At 36.2% G+C, this 21816-nt stretch overlaps 2 pseudogenes across 2 annotated transcripts; one reads left to right on the top strand and one right to left on the bottom strand.

The window, feature by feature from the left end:
• Positions 1-177: 177 nt before the first annotated feature.
• On the bottom strand, positions 178-20811 carry LOC306667420 (tRNA-dihydrouridine(20a/20b) synthase [NAD(P)+]-like; annotated as a pseudogene). Its single transcript, XR_013766728.1, has 6 exons — positions 20697-20811; positions 6371-6492; positions 3887-4004; positions 2724-2845; positions 1735-1964; positions 178-1025 (listed from the first exon to the last, which is right to left on the bottom strand). The product of XR_013766728.1 is annotated as a tRNA-dihydrouridine(20a/20b) synthase [NAD(P)+]-like (transcript).
• Positions 6896-10142, top strand: LOC306668863 (small ribosomal subunit protein mS35-like; annotated as a pseudogene). Its single transcript has 2 exons — positions 6896-6955; positions 8295-10142. The product of its transcript is annotated as a small ribosomal subunit protein mS35-like (transcript).
• Positions 20812-21816: the final 1005 nt, after the last annotated feature.

The raw sequence follows: 21816 nt of genomic DNA, 5'->3' as shown, positions 1-21816 counted from the left end.
CGGACATTACTTTTCTATGTTCATATATGAATACATGACCAGTGTAATTCCATATCATGTACAACCAGAATGGGAAGTTGTACGCCATATGTATAATACATCAAAATATTCTACTGTCATGTATAACTAGAATAAAAATATAATGAAATAAAATGAGAATTCCATGCACTCTTAAAGTCCAGATAACATACCTAATTTTTGTTATGTACAATTTAAAACAAATAAACCTTAAGGTGTATAATTCAATTAGGAAGTGTACCAGTTTGACATTCCAATTTGATTTTTTAATGTTAACCCAAGTATAATTCTATTGGAGTTTCTTGTTCATTTTATATGATGTTAACATTTATTCTACCACTTCCGTCCACTTAACTTTATTAAAAATGTACTTGTTAAGGTACAGATATCATATGTCATACTTTCTTAGTATTAAAATAAAAAGTTTTTATTTACAAATTTTAAAAACATTTCCTTTAGGGGAACCCTCCTCCCCCAATCCATAACAAGATTCAGAACAGTTTGTCAGTGTTTGGACCTAGAATGACCAGGATTTTTGAACCACTTCTGCTCTTCTTTAAAACTATAAATTTCTAGGTCCATTCAATATCTACTGAATCAGAATCTCTGACGATGAGGTCTAGATCTGATCTTTTAAAATGCTCCCAGGGATTGTTTTATAATAAAGTTTGAGAGCCACCGATTTAAAGATGCAACCTTTTATGATAATCATCATAAGTATAAAATAAAGTATATATTAAAATAATTTAGGAAGTCCAGTCAAATGCCATAATGGTCTGTAAGGTAATCTAAGACTGCTGATGTGCTTGACAGTGCATTAAATACTCTTCTTTCTTGCTTTGAAGTTATCTTTTCCATCATGTACATCAAGTGTTGATGGAAACACATGTAAGGAGTTCCAAGTTCAAGAGCAATGTCAACCCAGTCCCAGATGCATTTCAGTGGGGTTTCTTCATATCCAGCAAACATGGCTGGGTTTGCTAAGAGTCCTCTTGCAACCATCACACCTACAAATTAAAGCAGACCACATTTGTCAATACCTTAAGCACCCATGATTATCAGTTCAAACTCAGTGAAACAAGTACAGAATATTAAAAAAAATAAGGTATGATTAAAGATTTTCACAATGCTCTAATTTGTTTAATTCAATAATAAAAACATTTTGGTACCTTTTGTAAATGAATGAAGTTAAGTGTACTTAACTTCTTCATTTTTAAGACTTCTAAATTACAAAATTAGTCTTTAGTTTTTCTTTAGGGTAAATCCACATTGTCATAAATTGGACGACTTACATTTAAGTTTATCTGCATTCTCCCATATGGCAAATTATTGCAGGGCTTGGCTTGGTATACCAATAATTTAAGGGGATAATGAAACCACAGAGCAGTTCTAGGGTTCCTATGGTACCTATGATCACTCCTGAGTTCATTAACTCTATTCTATTTCAAATGCTTTATTTTACTAATAGGTTATTTGGAAAGTTCCTAACTGGTCACTAGATAAGATGGTGAAAGAAAAGTAATTTATCCCCATTAAAATAACGTTTCTAAGTAGGGGAGTGAATAGCATTTTAATAGATTGCTTAGCTTAAATCGGAATGATGGGAAAATATAGCTCAGTGTTAAAGAAAAATAATGAAAATCAAATAACATTATTCCCTCATCCTTTTCCTTTTTTTCCTCTAATAAAAGATAAACCAAAGCACTTTTTTCTTACCATCTGTCCCAGTAATCTGCCACACATTTTCAGCCTCTTTTAAACTCCTGATATCTCCGTTAGCAATTACAGGTATAGACATGTTTTCCTTTATTATTTTAATGGCATCATAGTGGACTGGCTGATGTCCTTTCTTCAACAGTTCTTCCATGGACTGTAATCCCAGGAAACTCCAGTTGCTTCACGCCTTTCGACAAAGATCTATGGTTCGTGTAAGGTCATCATGGATCCTATAATTTCAAAATTACACCTATCTATTCATGTCACACAAATCTTAATACTAAAATTCACTAAAAATGATATTTTGCATACTACATTGTTTAGTTAGGTTATCATGTCATGCCACTATCAGGAAGGATCTTTTCAGGGATTATTCCCAGCTACGACCTCAATTTATTTACATCACCATGGGCAAGGACATGACAACAAATGAGTTTTCATCTTACTGCTTCTTCCCTTTTGGCTTTGATAATGGAAGAGTCATCCAAGTACTATCATAGTAACAAAGATGCTATGTTATCCACTAAGTCCCAAGATTTCAATTTATATGGGACTATGGGGACATAAATGGGTCAATATTTGATATGAAGTCCCAGTCCCCTAGAGGAAGAATGTAATACTTTATCTGGAAATATGTTTTTCATTTTTCACCAAAAATGTATTTTCTGGTTTATTTTTATTGCAAATATCTTCCCACTTTTACTCTTGGTGGTCAGTTAATGTTTCTTAGTGTTAAAGAGAACTTGGAAAAAGTTGAGGGAATGGTGCAATCTTTTAATAAAGGGATATTTTCTGTTTTTAAAAAAAAGTTGTTCATTGATATAAATAGAAGGGTATATATTTGTTTACTAAGTTGTATTGTTTCAACAATTCCACAAACCAGCTACCAACTTATTTAGGACAGACACTCCCAAATCAGCAAAGGGAATATTCTTTTAATTCTTAAGTAATTAGATTATTTTTTCAACAGAGTAAAATATTGACTTTACCTTATTTTAATAGAAACTGAAATCTGGGTTTTTCCACTTGATTTCTTACTTGTTTCACCATATCTTGAACAAGCTCTGGCTTATTTATTAAGCAAGCTCCATAACCTTCTGCCATTGCCCACCTTGTAAAGCAAACACAATAAGAAATGAATTATAAACATGTGGAAGAAAAAATAAAAATTTAAAAGCACTGAAATGTAAATATATTTGTATATTTATTTAGTGATCTGAAATGAAGCATATTTTAAAAACTGTTAGATCAGCATTTCTAAGTGGATCAATAAGATTAGGAAAACATGTTCCCAGATCAAAACAAACAGAACAAAACAAAACAAAACAAAACCACTCCAGGGAAATAGTTTTCCATTGGCAAGTCAGAATACTAAATTAGAATTTGTTCAACCAGAACAGATTAAAGTATTTGTAATTAACTGCAATTACTTCAGGTATTTTGAATTCCAAATTTGATGCTTATTGTACATAACAAGAGGTATTATTAGTCTCAATAGTAGAAGATATTTCTGGCTTACAGCATTTCCAACACCATTAAATAGCTTATTTCACTCTTCTAATGAGTATACAAATACATCTAATCTGGTTTGGATTATGCTGTACTTAAAACTTGATTTAATTCTTTGGACATATTTTGAATTATTGACAGATAACCTAGTACAGTATGGGATATGTTGTCAAGTTAAGTACAGCCTATTTGATTCCAGTTACTTACAACCCAACCAAATAACGGTGATACGGGGGAAAATGATTATAATACGGTATTTTTTAAAGGAAATTAACTAGAAGGAAATAAGCAGTTCTCTCAAATCATACAGTTTTTAGATCAAGTATCTACATTACGTGGCAGTAAAATACTTTTAGGGATTGTTGTAGTCACTACATTCCTCACATAACTATGGATAAGGTTCAAGCAGATCCACACACAAAAATACTAGTGATAAAAGGAGACAAAATACATCATTTTAGCCATCAGATAGATCTTTGAAGTTATGTTCCTAAATAATTTTTCCTTCCTTCCTGTTTTAAGAATCATCATAGTTTGACTTTTTAATTCTTTTTAGATTCTGGAAACTAGAAAGAAATTTTACCATGTTTCACAAAGTTTTTCTAATCTTTTTGAAAACTCTTCCAACTTCTTTAAGCTTTACCTCTGAGGGCAACCACAGTTAATGTCTATTCCATTCGCATAAGGACAGACTATACGAGCAGCATCAGATAAAAGTCTTGCATCATTGGCAGCAAATTGAACAATCAATGGGCAATCACCTGATAAAACGAATAGCTCAACATTAAAATCCATAGGAAAAACCACACACAAACACACACAGACACACAAAGATAGGAAACCAAATCCTAATGTTTGTACAGGATAAAATAGCAAGTAAATACTTTTAGCCCAAAGAGCATTTGTTCAAATAAGGCATATTAAAAAAAGACAATTATTTAACAGTGAAATCAATTTGCCCAAAGTAAATATTCAAACAAAACAAAAATAAATAAATTAAATGTGTTCCAGTACTTTTTGACAAAAACAACCCCCTTCCTCAGTGTGGGAATTAGTTTATTGCATCCCAGCACAATTTTATATATATACCTGTTACATGTAAACAAACTAATGTGAACAATTCCACATATACTGCTATGCTTACTATTCTACTTTTCCTAATCTGTGATATGCACTCAGATGTAATTTCTCTAACATTCCACCATACAGATGGACCAGACATAATTTTAGATTACAAATTTGTGGCTCCTGTAAATACAACTGCAATAAGGATAGTTTTGCATATATGCTTTTGTGAGTATATTCATAGTTATGGGTAAATTACTAGAGATATAACTGTTGAATAGGCATTTAACACTGACATATTATAAATTATCTTCCAAGAGTTTTGCCAATATAGATACTTAGCAATATGGTTCTTCTTTCCTCACAACTTATATACTACAGTGTAAATCTAACATTTGTATATTTTTATGAGCTCTTTTCATTGTTTTCCACATTCTTCTGCATAATTCTATTAGTTGTTCTTTTTTAACTATCATTTGTAATTTAAAAATAAAACAAAGGAATTAGTTTTGTTATTAATCAGAGTATTTTTATTTTTCTAGTTCTTCATCTCTATTTGTATACTTACATACAAAGTTTAAATTTTAATGTAGTCAAAGCTTTCCTAGGGTTTTTTTTTTTTTTTTTTTTGCAGTGCTGGGGATTGAACCCAGGGCCTTCTGCTTAGGAGGCAAGCACTCTACCAACTGAGCTATCTCCCCAGCCCAGCTTTCCTACGTTTTAAAGAACATGTTTTTCTCTTCTTTGGGTAGTGTTATAAACTGAATAGATCTAAGTTTTTCTGAGGACTACCAACATGAGATTCACTGGGTGTTTATAAAAATGCAGATTTCTGGACATCAACACAGTTGCATTGATTCAAGATCTCTACAGCAATCCCATGAACTTGTGATTATAATGGGGTAGAATTTGCTTTTTTCTTCATGGGGACATAGGGTACTATTCCTTTTTCTACTTCAAGTTACAGAATTTCAATTGAACAACCATTATTGGGCTAACATATTTCACATTGTGTTAGTTCCTGAGGATAAACATCAAGCTATTTCTATAACTTGAGCCCTCAAAGAACCCATCATCTAGTGAGAAAGACAGGCATAATTAATAAGGGTATTAAAATAAAGAAGGATTAAGTACAATAAAACAGCTGTACTTAGGAGACAGGGCACAAGGGGAGAGTGATAAGGAAAGGTTCCTTGGCTACAAATTTTGACAACTGAATTAAGAATAATGAACTGTAATTTGCCATAGAGAAGATCTGGGAGGGATATTCTAGGTAGAGAAGTGTGAAAGAACAAGGCATATTCAGACACTTAAAATAACGTAGTATTTTTAAAAAAATATTTTTTAGTTGTAGATGGATATAATAACTTTATTTTTAATTTTTTTATGTGGTGCTGAGATTGAACCTAGTGCCTCACATGTATTAGACAAGCACCCAGCCCTAATGTAGTATTTTTGAAGAATAAAACTGTGGGTTATGAGAAGAAACTGATGGAAGGTACGCCTGAAGATCTGTTCACAAGCTAGGTCATGAAGGACTTGGCATTTTATCCTCAGGTGCTAGAGTTTTAGTCTTTAAGTCAGTGGTTCTACAACTTTAGTAAGTTCAGAATTACTTGCATACTTTTCAAAATAGATTGTAGGACCACTTACTGATTAAGTATGTCTGCGGTGAAGCCTGAAAATTTTCATTACATTTTTTTTCTTTTGAGACAGGATCTTTACTGTTGTGCATGCTGTCAAATTGACATTTTAGATAGGTCACTTTGAGCAGTATGGAGATAGTTTGTAATGGGATACTATAGACAGTCAGACAGGGATCTATTCTGATAGTCCAGGGGAAAGGCTGGAGGCCTTAAGAAAGGCTGATCATATGTTTTGATAGATCACCAAGAATCTATAAAGTACTCCATATTATATATAAATACTAAAGACATTTAAAAATGAAAGATTTTATCATATAAACTGAGTTAATGTATCTGATTAGATGAAGTAGCTGAGTTTATAAACAAAAAAATTTTTGTAAGTTTTACAAAGTAAGCAAACTATGGGTTTCACATACCTTGGTTTGTGGTAAATTCACTGTCTCTGGCTTTTATAGATCTGACAAAGTCAGCGGCAACTATCATTGGTGTATAACACAGATCACAACAGTATTTTCTTACTAGTGTTCTAAAAGCCAACCTGTGAGCATATAAAACTTAAATTATGCATTTAGTAAATACCACAATCATATATATTTACAAGTTTAGTTGGTTATTAAATATTAGGGAGATTTCTGTCTATAGAAAGACAGAGTAGAAGTACTTTTTCCTATTCTTCCTGCTAAATATAACTAAAAACTCTTTATATTATATGTAAAATAAACAGGAAATTCTGAACAGTTGGGAGAAGAGGCTGACAGGATAAAATAAGAGAGTGGTAAGTTCCTTCAGTTTTGTCACCTCAAATATCCCACCACTGGGACTGAAGAAACTGACCTGGAATCACCAGTGGGTATAGATAAGAATAGTCTACTGAAGTCTTCTCTCTAGTCAGAAGATCAGGAAAGGGGAAGCCTAGCATGACACAAAACTTTTAGGTGGTAATGGTTCTAATTCAGCCAAACATTATAGAAAAAGCTATGGCCTCACCTCCTCTAGGAAAGGTGGAGTAGGGAGCCTGGACATCTACCCCCCCGAAAGGCTGTAACAAAGTGCTCCAGCATCCCACAGTGGTGGTGTCCAACAGGGCCTGGTAGGGATCTCAGATTTTCATCCCTGTTGACTAGTGAGGCCCCACTTTCAGTGGTATCAGAGTATACCACACAAGGAGCACAACTTCCATGTTTACTCAGCAGTAATAAGGCACTCTATTCCTTGGGTGCACTACTGAGACCATGTGGAGAGCCAGGACTTTCAGTATTACCCAAAAGTTATAGGCCACTCCACTAAAGGGAATTGGAACTCTCATGTCTGCCCACAGTAACAAGGAGGTCAAGTGCAGAACCTAGACTTACTACTGCTGGCAAGAAGGTGGTGCCCTTCTCCCCACCTTCCCTGTTGGAGAAGGTTCATTATTCAAAATCTATCAGTTTGAACTACCATATTAACATGCTAAAGAAAAAAACAAAGGCTGAGGAGATAGCTCAGTCCGTACAGTGCTTGCCTTGTAAGCACAAGGCCCTGGGTTCGATCCCTAGCACTGCAAAAAAAAAAAAAAAAAAAACAAAGAAAGAAAAGAAAAAACACATGATTTATGAGTTTATGCAGAAAAAGCACTTGACAAAATACACTCAAGTCATGATAAAGAAAAATTTCTCAGGGAAACAGAATAGAAAGGAACTTCTCAACTTGATAAAGAACATTCACAAAAAATTTGACATTAACACTTTCTTCCTAGACAGGAAGAAAGAAAGGATATCTGCTCTCATCACTCTCATTCAACACAGTGATGGAACTTTTAGATCAGTACAATAAGGCATGGGAAAGAAATGAAAGGTACTGACCAAAAGGAAGAAATAAAGTAAATCTGTTTGTAGATGGCTGGTTGTTTAGACAATCCCAAGGAATTTACAAATAGCAAACAAACAAACTCCCAGAATTAGGAAGAGAGCTCAAGAACTTTGGAGGCTGTAAGATCAACATACAAAAATTAATTGTATTTCTATATACTAGTAATGACCATATGGACATCAAAATTAAAATATAATACAAATTACTCCAAAAAACTGGGTGCTAAGTTTTCCAAAACATATACAGAATTGGTATGCTGAAAATCACACAATGCTGATGAAAGAAATAAAAGAAAATCTGTATCAATGGAGAGAAATACTGTGTTTATGAATTGTGAGATTCAACATAGTTAGAATGTCAATTCTCCCCAAATTGATACATAGGTTTCATTAAATATTTATGGAAATTTCAGCAAGATTTTTTGTACATATACACAAGATCATTCTAAAATTAGGTGGAAAGCAAAGGAACTAGAATCAAAGTTTTTAAAAGGAAAAATGGGGGCCTGCAGCAGTGGTCAGGACTCTGCATGATTTCTCCACTATTGTGTCCCCAGTCACTCTGAGACCTGGCCTGCATACGACAGAAAGAACATCCAAAAGTGAAAGGCAGCTGAGAAGAAAGGCACTACCTCCTAGTATAGAGAAAATGGCTGTTGACTAGGACTGGCCTAGTGTTTACCCTGTTGCAGTACCATTTAAAGCCTCCATAGTACCTCTAACTGTTTGAATGGGTTATCCAGTAAAAAGCGTGTGCCTATAGCAAAGGAGGGAAATCTGGAACTTTTAAAGATCCTCAATTTTCTTCGTTTAACTCCTGTAGCAATTATAAAACACTGTGACACTCTTAAAGATTTCTGTACTGAATGGCCAGCTGCACTAGACAGTGATGAGAAAAGTGAGAAGCATTTTATAATTGAAATTGACACAGCTGATTGTTTCATCAAGACCATCTGTTTGAAACCCCAAAGCTCAAGTAGTAATCTTAAGGGCGAAATTTTAAAGTTTGAATTTAGATGATCACAACAAAGAAATTTATTAAACTTGTAGTAGAACAATACTGCAAGACCACAGATATACTTACCATCAAAACAGATAGGTGCTCTTTAAAGAGACAAAATTATAATTATGTGATGTACCTACTAATAGTTTTATAGAATGAGTTGGAAAACTGACGAATGAGAAAAAAATAAGACTGAAGCAGACATGGAAGAATATACATTGAAAAACAGTGCCTGAGAAGAAAATATCCTGGAAACGCTTCTTCAAATTAAAGCTGCTGAGAAGAACACAGAAGAAAGAAGAGTTCCTTGGTATCTAAAGAAGTTGGAGATTACCAAAAATCTGTTGTTACTCTTAAGAATGAGGGGGAAAATGAAATCACCCCTTCTCAATATGAACTATCAATGAAGAGATATTAAATTTGGCATAAATTATGAGATAGAAAAACATGCTTTGATCTATTAATTTTACTATATGTAATCAATATATAATTTGATATAAAAGTGAAAATGTTTAAAAACCATTGTTTTAAATCAAGAGTTAAAATGATCCCTTTCATTCTAATGTGTGATGGTAATGATTATTTCCAAGTTTTTAGTTTATGTATTGGGTTAATTAGAGTAATCACACAATCTCTGTGATTTCTCTGGTTCTAATTTTGATTTTATTTCTGTATAACAACTTTAATATTCATATATTTACATGTATTTAAGTATTATTTTGTCACCTGACACATTTCTTTCCCCTCAGATTGACGTTTAGTGATCGCTTTTGAAAAGTGATTTGGTTATTTGGAAAGCTAGGCCCAGAAACCCAGCCCCTTCATTTGCAGCTCAGTGCTGTTCCCATACCTACTAGTCTCACAATCCTGCTTACACTATCACCAATTCTGGTTTGAAAACAGATCCTCAAGAGTTATTTTCTAATCTAAAAAAATTTGTTCCATCTCTCCCTTTTCAGGTTCTTTATGTTGTTTCAACTCTGTTTAGCATTCTACTTTCTACATTCTGGAGGTCATTTTGCCAAACTCAAGCTAGCAAAAAAAATCCAAGTGGATATTAACTTGGTATTCATCTTTCTGATGGCCCAGTTAGGGATGCCACAGCTTGAGAAAGAGATGAGCAATAGGGCCTTGAATTTCACTGGAGTAAGTGGCAAAAATGAAAACTGCTCTAAAAAAATTCCATTCAATTTAGCTGTCAATTCAGGGTTTTGTTTGGTTTTATTTTTGGTGCTGGGTTTCAACTCAAGGCATCCTGCATGCTAAGCTAACACAGTACCATTGTGCTATACACCAACAGCCACAACTCAGTACTTTTAAGTATATCTGCAAGTAATCTTTTACACTTCCAAAGTTGCTAACAGCTGATTAATTAAAAAATCACAGTGAAGGAAAAAAAAAAAAAGGAAAAATGGAAGGTATCAGTCCCTTAATTTCAAACTTTATATAGCTACAATAATCCACACACTGTGGTAATGGTGGAGGGGCAGATACATAAATCAATGGAGCAAAATACAAAACACTGATTTTTTTTTTTTTTTAGTGCAGTAGCAAAAGAAATTCAACAGAGAAAAAACAGTCTTTTCAACAAATGGGGCTAGAGTAACTGGAAATTTGTAGGCAAAAACAAAACACAAAAACAAAAAAATGGAACTTCTACCTAATTCTCACACTTATTCTAAATACAACTGAATCATGATCTTAAATGTAAAGCATAATATTATTAACTTTAAGGAACAAACTTTGGAGAAAAATCTTCAGAATTGGAGCTACATAAAGATACCTTACACTTGACACCAAAAGCACAATTTACACAAGGAAAAACTGATAAAATGGACTTCATCATAATGAAAAACTTTTGCTTTGCAAAACATCCTGTTAAGAGGATAAGCTAAAGCAATCCTTAGCAGGAAAAGTGAAGCAGGGGTATCACAATACCAGAACTTCAACTATACTATAGAGCAAGAGTAACAAAAGCAGCCTGGCATTGGCACCAAAACAGACAGGTAGATCAATGGTACAGAACAGAGGACACAGAGACAAACCCACATAAATACAGTTTTCTCATAATAGACAAAGGTGCCAAAAACATACAATGGAGAAAAGATAGCCTCTTCAACAAATGGTGCTAGGAAAACTGGAATCCATATGCAGCAAAATGAAACTAAACCCCTATCTCTCACCCGGCAAAAAAACTCAACTCAAAATGGATCAAGGACCTCGGAATCAGACCAGAGACCCTGCACCTTAGAGAAGAAAGAGTAGGTCCAAATCTTCATCATGTTGGGCTTAGGACCAGACTTCCTTAACGTGACTCCCAAAGCACAAGAAATAAGAGCAGGAATTAATACTTGGGATAGATTCAAACTAAAAGGTTTTTCTCAGCAAAGGAAACTATCAGCAATGTGAAGAGAGCCTACAGAGTGGGAGAAAATCTTTGCCCACACATATTTCAGATAGAGTACTAATCTCCAGAGTCTATAAAGAACTCAAAAAATTTTACACTAAGAATACAAATAACCCAATCAATAAATGGGATAAGGAAATGAGCAGATGCTTCGCAGAAGATCTATAAGCAATCAACACATATATGAAAAAAAGTCCAACATCTCTAGAAATAAGAGAAATGCAAATCAAAACCACCCTAAGATTCCACAGGTGTTGACGAGGATGTAGGGAAAAAGGTACGCTCATACATTGCTGGTGGGGTTGCAAATTGGTGTAGCCACTCTGGAAAGCAGTGTGGAGATTCCTTAAAAACCTTAGAATGGAACCAACATTTGGCCCAGTTATCCGACTCTTTGGCCTATACCCAAAGGACTTAAAATCAGCATACTACAGTGGGATACAGTCACAACAATGTTCTCAATTCACAACATTAGAAGCTGCTCAATTCACAACAGTTAGACTGTGGAACCAACCTAGATGCCCTTCAGTTGATGAATGGATAAAAAAACTGTGGTATATATATACAATGGAATATTACTTAGTCATAAAGAAGAATAAAATTATGGCATTTGCAGGTAAATGGATGCAGCTGGAGAATATTATGCTAAGTGAGATAAGCCAATCCAAAAAACCAAAGCCAAATGATCTCTCTGATAAATGAATGATAATACATAACGGTGGGTGGGAAGGAAGCAAGAATGGAGGAAAGATGGATTGTATAGAGGAAAAAGTGGGGTAGGAGGTATGGGGGGAAGGAAAAAATAACAGAATGAGACAAACATCATTACCCTATGTACATGTATGATTATACAAATGGTGCAACTCTACTTCATGTACAACCAGAGAAACAACAGTTGTACCCCATTTGTGTACAATGAATCAAAATAAATAAATTTAAAAAAAATTAAAAAAAAGATAAGCTGTATAATTTGAGAAAATATTTGCATGCCACATAGCTGACAAAGAAGTCATACCTTTAAGGAAATCTCAACACTTAATAGTAAACAAAAACACAAAAGCTATTCAAAAAAAATGGGCAAAATGTTGAATAGACATTTCTACTAATGTAGCTATACAATTGGTCTTTAAGAAAAGAAGCTCAATGTTACTTGATTTGAAAAGAAAATCAAAACCACACCCAGTAGGATGGGTAGGATAAGTTTTAAAACCTCCAGAAGATGATGAGTTGAAAGGATGTGGAGAAATTAGAACTCTTGTAAACTGCTGGTGAAAAGGTAAAATGGTGTAGCTTCTATGAAAAAACAGTATGAAAGTTCCTCAAAAAGTGTAACACAATTACCATGTGATCCAGCAATTCCACTTCTGAGTATATAGCCAAAAAGAATTGACAGAGATATTTGTGCACCCATGTTCATAACAGCATTATTTGCAATAGCTAAAAGATGGAAGCAATCCAACTGTACATCAAACCGATGAATGGATAAACAAAATGTAGCATTCATATACAATGGACTATTCAGCTTTAAAAAGGAGGAACTGGGTATAGTGGCACATGCCTGTAATCCCACAGGCTTGGGAGGCTGGGACAGGAGGATTCTGAGTTCAAAGTTAGCCTGAGTAACTTAGCGAGGTGCTAAGCAACTCGGTGAGACCCTGTTTAAATAAAATACAAAATAGGGCTGGGGATGTGGTTCAGTAGTGGAGTGCCCCTGAGTTCAATCCTTGATGTACCCCAACACCCCACAAAAAACCAAAAAAACAAAAAACCTAGTCTTAAAATAACAACTATATGATTCCACCTACAGTACCTCAGATAAGTAGAATTATAAGGAAAAAAATAGAAAAAGTAGAATAATGGTTGCCAGGGGTTGGGTAGGAAGGGGAATGGAGTTATTGCTTTAGGGGTATAGTTTCAGTTTTGTAAGAAGAGAAAGTTTCAGAGATCAGTTACATAATATGGAATGTAATTAATACTGCTGAACTATATAAAATTATAAAGAGGTAAATATTATGCATATTTCATAATAATTTTAAAAAACCTCAAGAGTAAAGATCAATCTAATTAGAATATGGGCAAAACACATGAAGAACATTTCCTCAGGAGGCCGCTCGGCACAGCGCTGGGACTCGGAGCAACCACTGGGGCTCAGGCGGCTGCCCAGGGGAGGAGTGGCGAGGAAGCTGTGTGGACTCAGGACACCGGGGCCTGCCCTGAGGAGGAGGAGGAGGGAACGTGGCCACTTGGATTTGGAGCGACTGCACCAGAGCTACAGGCGGTTGCCAGAGGAGAAGCTGCGCGGCGAGCTGTGTGGAATCAGAAACGACGCTTCTGAACACCGGGGCCTGCCCCTGAGGACGAGGAGGAGGAAGAGGAGCGCGGCCGCTTGGATTCGGGTGACTACACCAGAGCTAACAGGCGGTTGCCAGAGAAGGGGCTGCGTGGCGAGCTGTTTGGACTCTGACCACTTCTGAACCCTGGGCCTGCCCGGAGGAGTAGGAGGAGGAGGAGGAGGAGCGCGGCGGGTCCTTTGGACTCGCAGTGACTGCATTAGCGCTCCAGGGGGCTGCTCAGAGGAGAAGGCGAGTGGTGAGGTTGTTTGGACTTAAAGTGACAGCTCCTGAACACAGGGGGGCTGCCTGGAGGAGAAGCGTGGGGGGACGCTTGGTCTTAAGTGGCCGCACCAGAGCTCCGGGAGGTTGCCCAGAGGACCCGTGAAGCGGGTCACGTGGATTCAGAGCCACTCAGAGGGACCGCTCCTGAACACCCGGGGGGTTATCTGGAGAAGGAGGAGGAACGGGGAGGGTCACTTCGACTCGGAGTGATTGAATTGCCCCGGGCTACGGGTGGTTGGTGGGAGGAGGAGGCACGAAGTGAGTTTCTTGGACTCCTAGTGACCGCACCGGAATACTGGGCGGCTGTCTGGAGGAAGAGGCCTGTGGCGGGTTTCTGGGACTCAGAGCGATTGTTCGGGGCCACAGGTGGCTGCTCAGAGGAGGGACCACACAGCCAGGCGATTAGGTGCAGAGCAGGGTCCCAGGATCTAGGAGGCTTCTGGGTGGAAGAGCCGCACAGAGACAGGCTTAGGGCGGAGCGAAGGTTCCAGGCCTGTGGGCAAATTCTCTGAGGAGGGGCAGCCTAAGGAGATTCATCTGCGAAGGGTGAGGCTCCCAGGCCCAGGAGGTAGGGCCGGGCCCTGGGAACTTTGCAGAGGAGGCAGCCCAGCCCAGGCCGGGGGGTAGCTGTAAATTGAGGGGAACCTCTAGGAGGGAACTGACCAGCGAGACCTCCCCACCCGGTGAGTCTTCCCTGCTGGGTGAGGTTCCCCACAAGGACGGTAAAACCAGAGACTCAGGCCCAACAGGCCTTGCCTCGCCTGCAGCCTATGTCCCCTTTGGATGACCATTGGTTAACAAGTGGAGGCACCTCTGGCCCACTAGCAGGGATTATACGCCCACCTGAAGGCCACCACTCCTAGAGAGGCAGCTTTCCTTGTGGAGCACTGCATTATCAACTTCCTCCAAGACTTCAGCCTACTGAAGGCTATTGGGGGATATACTATAGAAATCTTCAGGGACATTGTAAGTCAATAGAGGAAATCTGCAATATCTCAGCGGTCCTCTGATACCTGAACAATATAGAAAACAAGGAAAGAAAAATGCCGCAAACAAATCTAGATGTTACATCAATAAAACCCAATGACAGCATGGCAGAAGAAATGGACAGAAAAGGAGTTCAGAATGTACATAATTAAAATGATCAGAGAAGCAAACGACGAGATGAAAGAGCAAATGCAGCATTGAATGATCGCACCAATCGACAGTTAAAAGAGCAAATACAGGAAGCAAAGATCATTTCAATAAAGAGTTAGAGATATTGAAAAAAAACCAAACAGAAATCCTTGACATGAAGGAAACAATAAACCAATTAAGAACTCCATAGAAAGCATATCCAATAGGATAGAACACCTGGAAACAGAACCGCAGACATTGAAGACAAATATTTAACCTTGAAAACAAGTTGAACAACAGAGAAGATGGTAAGAAATCATGAACGAATCTACAAGAACTATGGGATATCATGAAAAAGGCCAAATTTAAGAATATTGGGATTGAGGAAGGCCTAAGAAACAAGCCAAGGAATGAACAATTTATTCAATGAAATAATATCAGAAAATTCCCCAAATCGGAAGAATGAAATGGAAAATCAAGTTCAAGAGGCTTATAGGGACTCCAAATACACACAAATTACAACAGACCCACACCAAGGGCACATTATAATGAAAATACCGAACATACAAATAAAGACAGAATTTTAAAGGCTGTGAGAGAAAAAGAACCAAATTACAGTCAGGGGAAACCAATACGCATATCAGCAGACTTTTCAATCCAGACCCTAAAAGCTAGAAAGGCTGGAACAACATTTTTCAAGCCCTGAAAGAAAATGGATGCCAACCAAGAATCTTATACCCCAGCAAAAACTTACCTTCAAATTTGACGATGAAATAAAATCCTTCCATGATAAACAAAAGCTAAAAGAATTTACAAAAAGAAAGCCAGCATTACAGAACATTCTCAACAAAATATTCCATGAGGAAGAGATGAAAAACAAAGAAGCAAATCAGCAAAGGGAGGAATTATCCTAAAGGAATTGTCAAATAAAGGAGGAAACAAGTTTGTGTCAAACAAATAAATAAACAAAATTTTAAAAATGAACCAAATGACCGGGAAACCAAATCATTTCTCTATAATAACCCTGAATGTTAATGGCCTGAATTCATCAATCAAAAGACATAGACTGGCAAGACTGGATTAAAAAGAAAGATCCAACAATATGTTCCTGCAAGAGACTCACCTCATAGAAAAAGATACCCATAGACTAAAGGTGAAAGGATGGGGAAAAACATACCATGCACATGGACTCAGCAAAAAAGGCTGAGTATCCATCCTCATTTCCGATAATGTGGGACTTCAAGCCAAAGTTAGTCAGAAGGGATAAAGAATTTCATACTGCTTAAGGGAAGCATAAATCAGCAAGATTATAACAATCATAAACATCTATGCCCCAAACAGTGGCTCATCTATGTATGTCAAACAAATCCCTTCTCAAATTTCAGAAACCAAATAGAACATAACACATATACTAGGTGATTTTAACACGCCTCTTCACCACTGGACAGATCTTCCAGACAAAAATTGAACAAAGAAACCATAGATCTCAATAACATAATCAATAATTTAGACTTAACGGACATTATAGAATATACCATCCAACCAAGAGCGAATACACTTTCTTCTCAGCAGCACATGGATCCTTCTCTAAAATAGACCATATATTATGCCACAAAGCTAATGTTAGCAAATACAAGAAGATAGAGACACTAGCATGTATTCTATCAGATCATAATGATTGAAGTTAGAAATAAATGAAAGAGTAAAACACAGAAACTATTCCAACATCTGGAGATTAAACAATATGCTATTATATGATGAATGGATAACAGAAGATATTAGGAAGGAAATTAAAAAAATTCTTAGAGGTAAATGAGAACAAAGAAACATCATATCAAAATCTCTGGGACACTATGAAAGCAGTACTTAGAGGGAAATTTATTTCATGGAGCGCATTTAATAAAAGAAGTAAAACACAACAAATAAACAACCTAACACTACAGCTCAAAGCCCTAGAAAAAGAAGAACAGACCACACCAAAAGTAGTAGAAGACAGGAAATAGTTAAACTCAGAGCTGAAATCAATGAAATTGAAACAAAAGGAAACAATACAAAAAATTGACAAAATAAATAGTTGGTTCTTTGAAAAATAAACAAAATTGATAAACCTTTAGCCACACTAACAAAGAGAAGACGAGAGAAAACCCAAATCACTAAAATTCGGAATGAACAAGGAAATATCACAACAGACAGGATTGAAATACAAACATAATTAGAAGCTATTTTGAAAATCTATACTCTAACAAAATAGAAAATTTCGAAGACATCAACAGGTTTCTAGAGACATATGAATTGCCTAAACTGAAACGAGGAGGACATAAACAATTTAAATAGACCAATTTCAAGTACTGAAATAGAAGAAGTCATCAAAAGCCTACCAACAAAGAAAAGTCCGGGACCAGATGGGTTCTCAGCCGAGTTCTACAAAACCTTTAAAGAAGAGCTCATTCCAATACGTCTCAAAGTATTCCATAAAATAGAAGAGGAGGGAACCCTCCCAAACTCATTCTATGAAGCCAATATCACACTGATACCTAAACCAGACAGAGAACTCATCAAGGAAAGAAAATTTCAGACCAATATCCTTAATGAACATCGACGCAAAAATTCTCAACAAAATTTTAGCAAATCGCATACAAAAACATATTAAAAAGATAGTGCACCATGATCAAGTGGGTTTCATCCCAGGGATGCAAGGTTGGTTCAACATCAGGAAATCAATAAAACGTAATTCACCATATTAATAGACTTAAAGTCAAGAATCACATGATTATTTCAATAGATGCAGAAAAAGCATTTGATAAAATATAGCACCCCTTCATGCTCAAAACACTAGAAAAAATAGGGATAGTGGGAACATTCCTTAACATTGTAAAGGCCATTTATGCTAAGCCCATGGCTAATATCATTCTAAATGGTGAAAAACTGAAAGCATTCCCCCCTAAAAAACTGGAACAAGGCAGGGTGCCCTCTTTCACCACTTCTATTCAACATCGTTCTTGAGACTCTGGCCAGAGCAATTAGACAAACCAAAGAAATTAAAGGGATACGAATTGGAAAAAGAAGGAACTCAAACTATCCCTGTTCGCTGATGACATGATTATATATTTAGAGGAACCTGGAAATTCCACCAGAAAACTCTTAGAACTCATAAGTGAATTCAGTAAAGTAGCAGGTTACAAGATCAATGCCCATAAATCCAACGCATTTTTTATACATAAGTGATGAATCTTCAGAAAGAGAAATTAGGAAAACTACCCCATTCACAATAGCCTCAAAAAAAATAAAATACTTGGGAATCATCTCACAAAAGAGGTGAAGACCTCTACAATGAGAACTATACAACACTAAAGAAGACTAATTAAAGAACACCTTAGAAGATGGAAAGATCTTCCATGTTCTTGGATAGGAAGAATTAATATGTCAAAATGGCCATACTACCTAAAGTGCTATACCAAATTCATGCAATTCCAATTAAAATCCCAATTGTGGTACTTACAGAAATAGAGCAAGCAATTATGAAATTCATCTGGAAGAATAAGAAACCCAGAATAGCTAAGCAATCCTTAGCAGGAAGAGTGAAACAGGGGGTATTGACAATACCAGATCTTCAACTCTACTACAAAGCAATAGTAACAAAACGGCATGGTATTGGTACCAAAATAGAAAGGTAGGTCAATGGTACAGAATAGAGGACACGGACACAAACCCAAATAAATACAATTTTCTCATACTAGACAAAGGGGCCAAAAATATGCAATGGAGAAAAGATAGCCTCTTCAACAAATGGTGCTGGGAGAATTGGAAATCCATATGCAACAGAATGAAACTAAACCCATATCTCTCACCATGCACGAAACTAAACTCAAAATGGATTAAGGACCTCGGAATCAGACCAGAGACCCTGCAGATTATAGAAGAAAAAGTAGGTCCAAATCTTCACCTTGTTGGTCTAGGACCAGAACTTCCTTAACAGGACTCCCATAGCACAAGAAATAAAAGCTAGAATCAACCACTGGGATAGATTCAAACTAAAAAGCTTTCTCTCAGCAAAGGAAACTATCAGCAATGCGAAGAAAGAGCCTACAGAGTGGGAGAAAATCTTTGCCAATCATACTTCAGATAGAGCACTAATCTCCAGAATCTATAAAGAACTCAAAAAACTCTACTCCAAGAATTCAAATAATCCAGTCAACAAATGGGCTAAGGAATGGAATAGACACTTCACAGAAGAAGATCTACAAGCTAATCAACAAACATATGGAAAAATGTTCAACATCTCTAGTAATAAGAGAAATGCAAATCAAAACCACCCTAAGATTCCATCTCACACCCCATTAGAATGGCGATTATCAAGAATACGAGCAACAACAGGTGTTGGCGAGGATGTGGGGAGAAAGGTACACTCATACACTGCTGGTGGGGCTGCAAATTAGAGCAGCCACTCTGGAAAGCAGTGTGGAGATTCCTTAGAAAACTTGGAATGGACCCTCCATTTGGACCCAGCTATCCCACTCCTTGGCCTATACCCAAAGGACTTAAAAATCTGCATACTACAGAGATACAGCCACATCAATGTTCATAGCTGCTCAATTCACAATAGCCAGACTGTGGAACCAACCTAGATGCCCTTCAATTGATGAGTGGATAAAGAAAACTGTGGTATATATATACAATGGAATATTACTCAGCCATAAAGAATGATAAAATTATGGCATTTGCAGGCAAATGGATGAAAATTGAGAATATCATGCTAAGTGAGATAAGCCATCTCAAAAAGCCAAGGACGAATGATATCACTAATAAGTGGAGGATGACACATAATGGGGGGGAGGGAAGGGTTAGTGTTAGGGTTAGAGTTAGGGTTAGGGAGGGGGCAAGTATGGAGGAAGGAAGTACTGTATAGAGGGTAAAGAGGGGTGGGAGGGGTGGGGGAAGGGAAAAAATAACAATGAATCAAACAACATTACTCTATGTAAATTTATGATTACACAAATGGTATGCCTTACGCCATGTACAAACAGAGAAACAACATGTATCCATTTGTTTACAATAAAAATAAAAAAAAAATAAAAAAGAAATTGTAAAAAAACAAAACAAAACAAAACAAAAAACAAAAACATTTCCTCAAAACTAAACAGGGCTGGGGATATAGCTCAGTTGGTAGAGTGCTTGCTTTACAAGCAAAGGTCAATCCCCAGCACTGAGGAAAAAAAAAAAAAAAAAAAAAAACCTATAAAAATGGCAAATTAGAACCACAATGAGGTATCACTACATACCATCAAAACACTTAAAAAACAAAAAATCAAAAACTGCAATTATCCAAAGTAGGTGAGGATGAGGAAGAAACTGGATTCCTCATACGATGTTAGGTAGAGTGTAAAATAGTATTGCTACTCTAGAAAAGTTTGGCAATTTTCTAAAAAACTAAATATATCTTATGATCCAGCAATTACATTCCTGTACATTTGTTCTCCAAGATGTATATTCAAACAAAACCTGTACATAAATGTTTATATCCATTTAATATCCATTATACCTTATATGTGGGAGTTATAACTGTCACCATTTTAAAAACAAAAACTGACACTTGGAAGATGATTTGATCAGGTGCACACACACATACACCAGGTGAAGGGTAGCACTAGGACTCATTTCTAGATCATGATTCCTAAACTAGATGTTTGAAGATAAAAAAAGCAGAACATGAAAGGGAAATTATACCTTGGTTCATTAACATTTAATAACACTTACTTTGAATATCGAACCATTGGGGCACAGATTTTCACCAGCTGCCCAGAATGAAACATTTCTACTGGATCTTTTTTCTTTCTTGACATATTGCAGTTTGTATGGAGTCACACTTCATGAATATAGATTTATTTCAGATCTGAAAAGACAATCCATTTGCACTTAGAATATCCTTTTTCTAGATGAATTCTTATTACTCTAGATTTCGATTGCCAATAATATTTATTTTTAATCAGGCTCATGGTATCAGAAAATTTGTTTTAGCTTCTTTTCACATTATTAAACAGATTACCACATATATATGGCATATATGTGTATATATATGTGTATGCATACATACACATATAAACACACACACAATGGAATATTACTCAGTCATAAAGAAGAATGCATTATGGCATTTGCTGGTAAATGGATGGAACTGGAGATGATCATGCTAAGTTAAATAAGCTGATCCCAAAAAATCAACGGCTGAATGTTCTCTTTGATATGGATGCTCACACAATAAAGGTGAGGGGGATGATAGAAATTCACTGGATTAGACAGAGGGGAATGAAGGGAAGGGAGGGGAATAGAAGTAGGAAAGACAGTAGAATGATTTGGATACAACTTTCCTATGCTCACATATGACTACACAACCAGTATAACTTCACATCATGTTCAGCCACAAGAATGGAATCCTCATTACAATAAGTTACTCCATTATGTATAATATGTCAAAATGCATTCTACTGTCATGTATATCTGAAAAGAACAAATAAAGGGAGAATAAAAAGAAATGGAATACCACAGAATTCTGCTACTTACAAGATAAATAAAAGTTGAAAACTACATGAGATAGTTGGTAGAAAAACAAGATAGAAAACTATAAAGATTTTTTTCCCGGTATACTGCATTACTTTTATTAATTTATTTTGTTTGGCATTGATAATTGGGAGATTTGATTTGAATAATTTCCTATACAGTACTATGTATGTTTGGCACTTTGAAATATCTGTTTTATTCAGGAAAGTTAAATGGCATTAAGAGAACAACCCTACGTAGCGCTTCAAAACATATCCTGGTATTTTATTCTTATGTGAATCGGAAGGCAAAAAAAAAAAAAAAAAATAGGGGCGTTTGG

This window comes from Sciurus vulgaris, assembly GCF_902686455.1.
Source record: "Sciurus vulgaris genome assembly, chromosome: 8".
Classification (NCBI taxonomy): Eukaryota; Metazoa; Chordata; class Mammalia; order Rodentia; family Sciuridae; genus Sciurus; species Sciurus vulgaris.
This window is presented reverse-complemented; position numbering and strand designations above follow the sequence as displayed.